The sequence below is a fragment of the Penaeus chinensis genome, chromosome 20 (assembly GCF_019202785.1).
Source record: "Penaeus chinensis breed Huanghai No. 1 chromosome 20, ASM1920278v2, whole genome shotgun sequence".
NCBI classification, from domain to species: domain Eukaryota; kingdom Metazoa; phylum Arthropoda; class Malacostraca; order Decapoda; family Penaeidae; genus Penaeus; species Penaeus chinensis.
In genome coordinates, this window is record NC_061838.1 from 24,908,848 (window position 1) to 24,920,400 (window position 11,553).

General features: G+C 38.4%; 1 pseudogene; it reads right to left on the reverse strand.

Annotated features, from left to right (window-relative positions):
* Positions 1-4,655: 4,655 nt before the first annotated feature.
* Positions 4,656-11,553, reverse strand: part of LOC125035957 — a 58,968-nt pseudogene continuing 52,070 nt past the window's right edge.

Below are 11,553 nucleotides of genomic sequence, written 5' to 3' on the forward strand. Positions count from 1 at the left end.
TGAATACTAGAGGAATGAATGGAGGCATGGTCAAGGAAATGAGTGAAATGGACAGCGATAGGAATATTTGATTTAGGTGGGTCAGGGAAAACAGAGGAGTATAAGCCATGGAGGGACAGAGGTCGGCGATGGGGAAAAGGGGAATGGGAGAGGAGGGTATCCATGCGAATGGAGAAAGGAGTAGGTTAATATGGAGAAGAAGCAAAGGTAGGAAGTAGGGATCGTGGGACAGTTAGTTTGGTGAGGGACAGTTGGTGGAATCGAGCATAGCATCAGAAAGAGAGAAGGGTACGGCGTCGAGAGAGATGGTATACCTGTGAAAGGCACCTAGGGATAAGCGAAGACCGAAGGTGGATTGTATCAAGATGGGCAAGGAGGGAGGTTGAGGCAGAGGAGTAGATATGGCATCCATAATCGAGAGTGGAAAGGATCAAGGTAACATGAAGATGGAGGAGAGGTTTGCAATCTGAGCCCCAGGATATATGGGACAGTGTTTGTACGATTCGGAGACGGGGGCGAGCTTTTTCTTTAATGCAAAAGATATGGTCTTGCCAGGACAATTCAGTCAAAAATAATGTCGAGGAATTTGCCAGAGGAACGGTATTGGAGTGCCATATAAGAAGAGTGGAGGTTAGGGACCTATACGTGCACGAGAGAAAAGGATAGAGAAAGATTTGGAGTTAGAGAGGTGGAAGCCATGGTTAATGGCCCAGGAAGATACTGATGATATTGCGGAAGTGAGAATAAGAGGAAAAGCTGAGGCAGGGACAATATAATAGGATGTGTGGGACTGAAAGAGGAACATTGCATGAGGAGCTTTAAGGTGGCTCAGATTGTGACGAGACAGGAATGTGTGAAGCGTGTGTGTCCAATGCGTCAGCAGGCAAGAGCAGTTCCCAGCCTATATTCTTATGGAATAGTATTGACAGAGAGGAGACGGAAGGTTTAATGGTATATAATTTAATAGTGGAAAGGCTAGATCAGAAAGACTGCCAGCGGGTGTATTTTTTGGTGTATAATGGAAATCAGAGGAGCTCATCCGAGAGGAAGATATAAGCCAAGGTGGGTATTTCTGGGTAGAAAAAGGTGGCAGTCGGAGTTGAGGATAGGGTAGATAGGAGAGAAGTGCATCCATTTGGACAGAGAAAGAAATGAGTAGGCATGGAGAAGGTGTAAAGGTAGGGAGAAGGTGTAAAGGTAGGGAGAAGGGATCAAGGGACATTTAGTTTATAGAGAGAGAATTAATGAAAACATTCATAACTGCAGAGATAGGGCTCAGCATTGAGAAAGGGAAGGTAGGCCTGATTTAACGTATAGGCTCTCAACCGAAGAGTGGAAGGCACCTAGGGCTACGCGAAGACCACAGAGGTGGATAGTATCAAGGCAAGACGTGAGGTAGAGACAGAGGAGTTGATATGACAGCCATGGTCAAGAGTGGAGAGGCTCAGTGAAGTGCAGATGGAGGAGAGTTTTGCGCTCTGACCCCCAGGATATATGAGAGAGTTAGTCTGTGGGAGTTGGAGGTGGCCGCGAGTTTTCTCTTTGACGTGGTCTTGCCTATACCTGCTTAACAGTAATCCCATACAGTACATAGACAAACTACAAGTATGGTACCAAATCATTCCTATTAAAAGCTTCCTCATTAAACCACATCTGCTGAAATCACCTGAGCTAGAACCATGAAGGGCAGAATGCAAATGCAAAAAAAGTTCATTCTATGGAGATAACAAGAGCAAATTCAGAAATCCCTTTGTAGTTATCAGCACAATCAATATTTAGCTTCTTAAATTCCTGCATATTTTATTCTTACGAGATAACAAATCATTTTCTTTCTGGCTCACAGAAATGCTGAGCAATATCTTTTTTTTTTTTTAGAAAATAAGGCCATTCCCATCTTCATTGGCAATAGCAGAAAAAACAATTTTTTATCTCAAATTTGTAATTACATTTTAATTTCTTCTCTATTTGTTCATTTATTTTTCTTTATTTTTTGCATCCTCGGCTATAGTATGCAAAGTTGCCCCAGGCCACTGTAAAAGCTGAAGAGTTAATGGGTTAAGGCTTTGGGCAACCAAAGTAGGCCGTAAGTATTGTAGTCCTTTTGAACGCACTGTACTGGCCTCTGCTTTATTTAACAGTCGACTTTATATAGGAAGGAGGAGAAATAATTTAATGAAATAGGATCCGTGAGTGTAGAAGCAAAAATACCTAAATAGATTTTAAAATTCAGGTCTCATAATCACTATTTTTCTTATTTCAGCAATAACTGAAATACAAAGTGTATCATAGATCTGCAGAGGAATTCTTTCTTTCGGTCCCATATTTGACCTATTCGAAGACATTCAATCATTCAGAGGCTGAACCTCAGTATCTGTTGAGGGTTGAAAGAAAACACTGTTGTACAAAAAATGAATATGTTTTACATATACAAATTCTCATTGCAAAACATTCACATCTGCACTTAACAACACATATGCCTGTCAGTTAGCGAAGTTTAAGGAAGCCTAAAATAGTCTAAGTAAAGCCACAGAATTGGCAACTGAACTTCAGAAACTCCAGGCTCTTCATTCCTTCTCCAACCAACTATAATGACGAGACAAACTTTGGTCTTCTTGCACCTTGAGTGAACTGCTTGATTCCCCTTACATGCAAATCACACACGCACACGAACGCATACAAAATGGCAGCAACAGAATGTACAGAATTGTAATAACAGAACAGAAATAGAAAGAAAGGGTTGCAAATCATCAAAGAAAAAAGAGAATGAATTACAGGAAAGAAAGAGCTGAAAAAATCATAATCACACACAACAAGAGTGTTTCTGCAGCACGCTGATTCAGACAAGAATTTTAACAAAATATTTGTGTTCTCAGGCCTTTAGAGTGGTCTACAACAACCATTTTACTCGGAATTTAGTGCTACAACCTCAATGTTTTCTGGGTCAAAGGATTATTTCTGAGCCAACATGCTTTTTTTTTTTTTTTTAAGGATTTTTTCTTCTTTTTTTTTTACTTTTTAATTTTTTTTTGTTTGAAGTGTCCTGAAATAAATAGTGAAGTCTCAGGAGATATATTTATAGAAAACAAAAATCAGAACAAAAATAACATTCACCGGATTCCACACGCGGACTCCCAAGGAACGAGTCCTCCTTGATGTATGCATTGAAAGGGCAAGACCAGCACAGTCAGGCAAGAAGGCGGAGCTTGTGTTCCTATGCACAGAGGCCCAAAACAAATGAATTATCGAATAAACTCTAACAACATCAACTTCTTGAAAACGGCAGTCGTTCTTTGATCTTAGAAAATGAAGAAAAAATAAAGGAAAATAAAAAGTAAACATTAAAAAATACCAATTTGTATTGACAGCTCCATCCTGACCTGAAAGTCTTCCAAAACAAAACAAAAACACACAAAAAAAAAAAGTATTTAGGGGATGAAAAGAAAAGATCCTGACTTGCTTCTGCCTTGCTCACTGGGTGAGAATGTTTGCTTTCTTTGATGTGATGTGATTTGTTAACATGACATTTATTACTATTTGGAGAATTTGTCCCCTCTCAAGTCAAGAGACAAAAGTTCCTGAATACAAGCAGGTCAGCTTGGGTCTCTGGCCTTGACGAGAATATCTATGAACAAACATCAAATTGTGTGCCACTACATCAAATTTACAACTGCAATAACCCACATCACCTCTATCAACAGGGGCCTCTTTAAATGTTCTCAAAAAGAGAAAAGAAATGTCTACATAAAATGTTCTTAGTACTAATTTAGAAAGGAAGAAATAAAGGTAAAGGTAAAACTTAGGCAGTGCTCATTTTCAAATTCTACTCCTCTGCTGACACAGGTCAAGGACCATCTTGAATTGCTCTAAGGCACACAATTCACACTATTATCTGCTATGCTGAACAATGATATCCTGGTTTCTCATCTTAAGTCTTGCCTAATCTGTATGGTGACATTCAGACAATACTATTTATTTGTTTCTTCATACACTGTGTACCCTTGAAAATTTCATCCTTTTACTGTTACCACTGTAAAATTTGATGCAGAAAATTGTATGGTTTAGCTAAACAGAAGATAAAAGAAAAAAAGAAAAGGGAAAAGCCCAAAGTTTTACAGCAGTGATTGTTATCATAGTCTAATTACCATTATCAAATTTCCAAAGGTATTCATAGGATTAACTTTTCATCACTGAAGACAATGAAGTGTCCATTATCTTCAAGAAAAAAGTTCAATATAAAGAGCAGTTGCTGTTATCTTCGACCTCATGGCAAGGCTCATGACGTCAACATATGATGAAACAAGTGAATGGACAAGAGCTTAAAATTCACCTTCATGTTGCATTCACTGCTACTATCACATTTCTCCTGGACTTCATGTCCATACAGTGTACAAAAATAAGTTGCACAATGAACACACTACCTCCTTACCCATTTCCTAACTTAATATGGCAGGGATTGCTATGGTTGTTGGAGAGGTCAAGTCCATGACCTTCAATAAACAATGAAAAAGGCACCAATAGAGAGTGATGGACATTCGAATCAATGCCTACAGTTGTGCTCTGTCCAGTTCACTCCAATCTGTAGTGCATCAACAATTAGGGGTAAGCTGTACTGATATGAGTAACTGATTATAAATTTAAAAAAATTACAGTCACAATCTATTTTCAACATTAGTTTTATTTTCTTTACAAGATAATCTTCCTTATCTAACAAAACAACAGCAAGACAACTAGCTTACACAATATATGCTTTGGATCATTTTGCCTGACCATTTTTAATGTTACAGAACATGTGAAGAGTGAAGTTCCTTCCAATTAACGAAAATCATCCAAGTCCACAAAATAAAAAGTTTTGTTTGCCATTTTATGTAATACATAGAGAGACTTCACACATCTACAGCAGAGCTTCAAGACACAAGTTTGATGTGAACTTAAAAAAATTCAGCTTAGTAACATTATTCTTAAATCCTTATAGCCTATATAGATTTTTGTTTACTCCCATTTCAAGAGGCAATTTTTAAACTTCATTAGTATCATCTTATTTGGTTTTAGATAACTTTTTGACACCACCAAATTCTCTGAAGCACCTTAAGGTTTCACTGGGGAGGTTACTCCCAAATTTTGCATATGATTTGCTTGGGCTTTCTTTCTACGCAACATTCACTTAGCCTCTTCAGACATCTCCATGCTTAAATGCTTACCAAAGTCTTGAAAGACATTTCAAAATAAATATCTTATCAGAATGAATATTGATAAAACTGTTAACTGGAAAAACACAGGTTCTATCAAGTAAATGTTATTGCTTTGAGCATCTTAATGAGAGAAAAAAAAAGAACAAAATATACAAAATAAAAAATTTAACACTAAAATACAAAATTTAAACCGAACTGGAAAACAAGGACTTACACACTGGCAATCATCTGGCTATTTAACTGTGACATTTATATTGTCTTTTGGTCTTGGAATTGCTATTTGTGCATGAGGCTCCCCAAAGCACAGGAGCTGGGAAGAAGGGGCTGGGAGGGAGAAGCCAAGGCAACCGCACTGCTGTTAATTGGCCCTGTGCCAAGTGATTGCGACAAGGAATGGGTTCCTTCAGTAGTAAAGATGCTGCTTCTGGGGCTGGCCTTCAGGTGTGAGGTAGTGGGTGGGGCGTGGCTCATTCTGCCAGCGCCTCAGGGTTCATGCACACCAACCGACGTGCTCTTGTCTGGAAGGAGGTGGAGTCCTCACCCTTGGCCACATGCCCATTGGCAAAGCCGTTGGCATGTCCATTGGCATGGCCATTAGCATGTCCATTGGCATGTCCATTGGCATGGCCATTTGCATGTCCATTGGCATGGCCATTGGATTTGCCATTAGCCATGACTTTTGTGTATCCATTAACGTGGCCATTTGAGAAGCCATTACTGAGGTAGCCGTTGGTGTATCCGTTGAGTCTTGTCTTTCCATTGGCAAAGGCCTGGGGGCAGAGAGAGCATGAGAGCACAGGGTACACCTTCCAGGAAGATAAAGCAAGGAAAATCTGTGAAGAGGAGGAACTCAGAGAGAAAGATAAAAAACAAGAGGAGAGGGAGAGGGAGAGGGAGAGGGAGAGGGAGAGAGAGAGAGAGAGAGAGAGAGAGAGAGAGAGAGAGAGAGAGAGAGAGAGAGAGAGAGAGAGAGAGAGAGAGAGAGAGAGAGAGAGAGAGGAGAGGAGAGAGAGGAGAGGGAGAGGGAGAGGGAGAGGGAGAGGGAGAGGGAGAGGGAGAGGGAGAGGAGAGGAGAGAGAGGGAGAGAGAGAGAGAGAGAGAGAGAGAGAGAGAGAGAGAGAGAGAGAGAGAGAGAGAGAGAGAGAGAGAGAGAGGGAGAGGGAGAGGGAGAGGGAGAGGGAGAGGGAGAGGGAGAGGAATTGAGGGAGGGAGAGTGGGAGAGGGAGAAGGAGGGGGGAGGGAGAGGGAGAAGGAGGGGGGAGGGAGAGGGAGAAACAGATAGAAATAGGGGGAAAAGATGGAGAGGATAGGTGGGGGACTTAAAGGGACAGAGAGAAGACAAAAGCAATAAAAGGGAAATTATACTTAATGATCATTATTGCTAGTAATATGATAGAAAAACAGATGTCTACAGCAACAAATAGAATAAAAACAAGATACTCAAACTCATACTTGGCAAAATCCCTTATAAATATGATCACAATTACCATTCCTTAAAAGAGAAAGGAAAATAGACCTTAAAAGTTTGTCTCAATCGACTTTCAACAAAGACAAGTTCACACCAGTGGTCATGGCCTTACCTTCACACTCTGCTGTCCCTTAAAGTAAGCCTTGACGTAGAAATCCGAGAAAAGGAAGAAGAACATGACGGCATGGCCTCCAATCCACCAGATGAAGACGCGGGGGTATTTGCACTCGGTGAAGCAGAGCTAGAAACATTAGACAACCAGATAAGTAGGTGTAATTACATAAATAGAGGTTTTCCCTCATGTTAAGCCATGTTAATAATTCTACAAAGTCACAGTATCAACACACGTTTCTTTGTCCTACATATGACTTGTTGGCTACTTCTTAAATGATGATGCAAGTCACTACTAATGTATTTTATATTTTCAATCGCTGAATAAAAGCACATGTGCTTAGGCATGTTAATTGCTGTAACATTCATGCACTCACACACAAATAATAATAAATGAGAATATTAATAACTAAATAAATAATGGATGAACAAACAGAAAACCAGATAAATATTAAATGAATAAATAAATGTAATAAAGGGTTGACATTGCACATATAATCACAAACTGAATACCAAGAAACAAGAATGTGGGGCTGCCCTTCAGACAACCCCTAGATCAGAGAGAACATTGTAGACTGTGAAAGGAAGGGAAACCAAATGCTTTAACTGGGCCTTCCTTCTGCGGTAGTTGATACCGTCATCTGGCACCCGGGAAGCCTGGCCATTAGCTCATAAACCAAAGTCATTTTACTATGAATTTCTGCTATACAGGAAAATATTAGGAAACATGAAAGGACAGATCTGGCACCCTACTTCATGCATGCAATGGCGCCTATCCTGGGAAAGCGGGGGTGATGTTCTTGTTGGAACTGAATAATCTGGTAGTGTGGGAGGTTTCTTCTGCATCAAATGGGTTCACGTATGGTGCGAGAGTACCTGGGATGCCTGCATTGGTGGAGGTTTTATGGTAGTTTGGTAATATGGTGTTGTGATTGACGTTGGTTTGTGGGGGCCTTCATGCTGGTGCGGTTGTAGGTAGGGTGTTGTGGTGATGCTTTTTGGTTCTGTGTGTGGTTATAATGGGTATGGGCTGGGGTGGATGGGTGCTGGTTGGGGGGTGTATATATATGGAAGATTATGGATAGGAATAATTTGGTGTTTTGGTGTTGTGTGTGTGGTAATGTGGTGTGTGTGTATGGTGTGTGTATGTGTGTGTGTGGTGTGAGTGTGTATGTTTGTGTGGCTGTGTGTGTGTGTGGTATGTGGGTGGTGTGTGTGTGTATGTGTGTGTGGTGTAGTGTGTGTGTGTGTTGTGGGTGTGGTGTGGTTGTGTGTGGTGTGTGTGTGTGTGTTGGTGTGTTGTGTATGTGTGTGTGGGTGGTGTGTGTGTGTATGTGGTGGTGTTGTGTGTGTGTGTGTATGTGTCGTGTGTGTGTGTGGTGTAATGTGTGTGTGTGTTGTGTGTGTGTCTGTGTGTGTGGTGTGTGTGTGATGTGTGTGTGTGTTGTGGTGTATGGGGTGTTGTGGTGTGTGTGTATGTGTGTGTGTGGGTTGTGTGGGTATGTGTGTGTTGTGAGTGGTGGTGTGTGGTCGTGGAGTATGTGTGTGTATGTGTGTGTGGTGTGTGTGAGTATGGAGTGGGTGGGTGTGTGTGTGTGGTGTGTGTGTGGTTGTGTGGTATGTTTGGGTTTGGTGTGTGTGGTGGTGGGTGCTGTATGGGGGTGTCGTATGTGTGTGTTATGTGTGTGTTAAGTGTGTGTATGTGTGCGTGTGTATGGGTGTGGTATGTGTGTGTGTATGTGTGTGTATGTGTGTGTATTTGAGTGTATGGTGTGTCTGTGTATGTATGTGTATCTATGTGAGTGTATGTGTCTATTATATATATATATATATATGTGTGATGTATGTGTGTATATATTTATTGTGTGTGTCTGTGATATATATATATGTGTGGGTATGTGTACTATATATATATGTGTGTGTGTATGCTGTATATATATATATATTTAAGTGTGTATGTGTATTTATATAATATATGTGTTTATGTTGATATAATATATATATATGTGTGTATGTTTATGTACTATAAATAAGAATTATGTGCTGTATGTTTTTAAATATATATATATATATATGTGTGTTGTTTATATATATATAATATATATGTGTGGTCATGTTTATATATTTTCTATGCGTGTTAGTGTGTGGTGTGTGTGTGTGTGTGTGTATAGTATATTGTGTTGTGTAGTGTATAATGTATGTGTATGTATGTGTGTATGGGGTGTCTAGGTGTGTCTATCGTGGTATTATGAGTTTGTATGTGTGTGTCTTATATGGTGTGTATGTGTGTGTATATATGTGTGTGTATAGTGTGTGTATATGTGGTATGTGTGTGTCTCTATGTTGTGTATGTGTGGGTATATATCTGTATACATATATGTGTGTGTGTGTGTGGTGTGTGTGTGGTGTGGCGGGAGGTGGGTGATTTGGGGGGGGTGTGTGTGAGCTATCTGTGTGGTGTGTGAGTGTGATTATGTTTGTATGTGGTGTGTATATTTGTCGTGTCGTATCTATGTGTAGTTTATTTGTGGTGTATATCTGTGTGTGTATATATGTGTGAGTATGTGTGTGTATATATGTGTCGTGTATGTGTGTGTCATATACTGGTTTGTTGTGTGAGTATATATCTGTGTGTGGGGGTGTGGTTGTGTGTTAGTATTGTGTGTGTGTATTGAGTGTGTGTATTTTGTGTGTGTGTGTGTGTGTGTGTGTGTAGATTTGGTTTTATGAATACTGTTTGGTTTGTATGGGTTGGGGTTCGGGGAATTAGAGGATAGTGCGGAAGATAGGGTAGGGGGGGGGGGGGGGGTATGTGTGTGTGTGTGTGTGTGTGTTGAGTGTGTGTGTGTGTTTTTGTGTGTGTGTGTGTGTGTGGTATGAGTGTGTGTAGTATGTGGTGTGTGTGTGGGTATGTGTGTGTGTGGTATGTGTGTGGCTGTGTTGTGTGTGTGTGTGTTAATGTGTGTCGTGTGTGTATGTGTGGCGTGTGTTGGTGTGTGTGTGAGGTGTATGTGTATTTGTAGTGTATGTGTGTGTGCTGTGTATGTGTATGAGTGTGTGTGTGTCTGTGTGAGTGTGTGTATGTGTGTGTGTGTGTTGTGTGTGTGTGTGTGTGTTATGTGTGTGTGTTTGTATGTGTGTGTGTGTTGTGGTATGTGTGTGTGGTGTATGAGGGGTGTGCTGTATGTGTGTGTGTGTGTGTGTGTGTGTGTATGTGTGTGTGTGTGTGTGTGTATGAGTGTGTGTGTGTGTATGTGTGTTTGTGTGTGTCGTGTATGTGTGTGTGTGTATGTGTTTGGTGTGTATGTGTGTGTGTGGGTGTGTATTTGTGTTTGTGTGTATGTGAGTGTGTGTTATGTGTCTGTGTGTGTATGTGTGTGTGTGTGTGTATGTGTGTGTGTGAGTGTATGAGAGTGTGTGTAAGTGTCTGTATGAGTAGTGTGATTTATGTGTTTGAGTGTCAGTGTGGTGTGTCGGTGTGTGAGTGTTGTGTGTGAGTTTGTATGTTTCTGTATTTGTGTTTGTTTATGTCTTTTAGGTGTGTATGTATGTGTGAGTGTGTTCTTTCTGTGTCGGTATGTCTGTGGTTTGTTTATGTATTGTGTTGATTCTTAAATTTTTTGTGTCTATTTTGAGTCAGTCGTTTTGGTGGTGTATGATCTGAGTGTGTTCTGTCTGTGTTGTTTTTCAGTACTGTGTGTGTGACATGTCTTTGGATAGTCTGTTTGTTTGTTTTCTTTGTCTTTGTGTGTGTCTTTCATTTATATGTGTTGTTTTTAATTATGGTGTTTTTGTCTTTTGTGAGTTGTATGTGCTGTGTATGTATTAGTGTGTTTATGTATGTGTGTGTGTATGTATGTCTTTGTGATTTATGTTCTGGACTTTTATTTACTTTACATTGAGTGTGTGTATGTATGTGTGTGTGTATGTCATGTGTGTGAGTGTCTTTGTTTTTTTTTTTATTTAGATTGATATTTTTTATATTCATATATTTGGGGTTTAACACAAGTGTTTTTTGACTGAGTTATATTATTTCTGTGTGTGTCTGTTATGAGTGTGACTGTCTTGTGAGTGTTTATTTTCTTATTAGTTTCTTTTCATATATACTTTTCTTTTTTTTTTTTAGTAAACTATTTTTGATATTATTCATTTTTTTGTGTTATCATATATATATGTACTTTTTTATTATTCAAGATTTATTTATTAGTTTTTATAATTATATTTTTTGCTCTTTTTTTGATAACATTTTTTTGATTATGATATATTTGTCATATTTTTGGTACATTTATAGAGACAAATTAGTTATACATTTATATTATACAATTGTATATATTAATTATTAGTATTTTTTTTATATTCATTTTATATTTACATATATATACTTTTTTTGTAATAGTGATATACTCAGATTGTATTCATTTAGTTATACTTTTTTTTTGAATGATTTGTTAGTTTCATATATTTTTTCTTTTGTTTTATTACATTGAGTTTGTATTTGTTTTTTTCTTTGTTATTATAAAGTTAGTTTTTACATATATTTATAAATTTTATATAGACTTTATTTTACCTATTTTTATTATTATATATATTCATATAGTTATAACATATATTTATTTCTTTTATTTTTAATTATATAGATATAATTATTGTTTCTTTATATTTACATTGTTTTTTTCTTATAGTTATAAATATATATATAATATTATGATTTATTTTAATTTTTTTACTTTTTTTTATTCATATATTTTCTTATTTATTATTATTAATAAATTTATTGTTATTCAT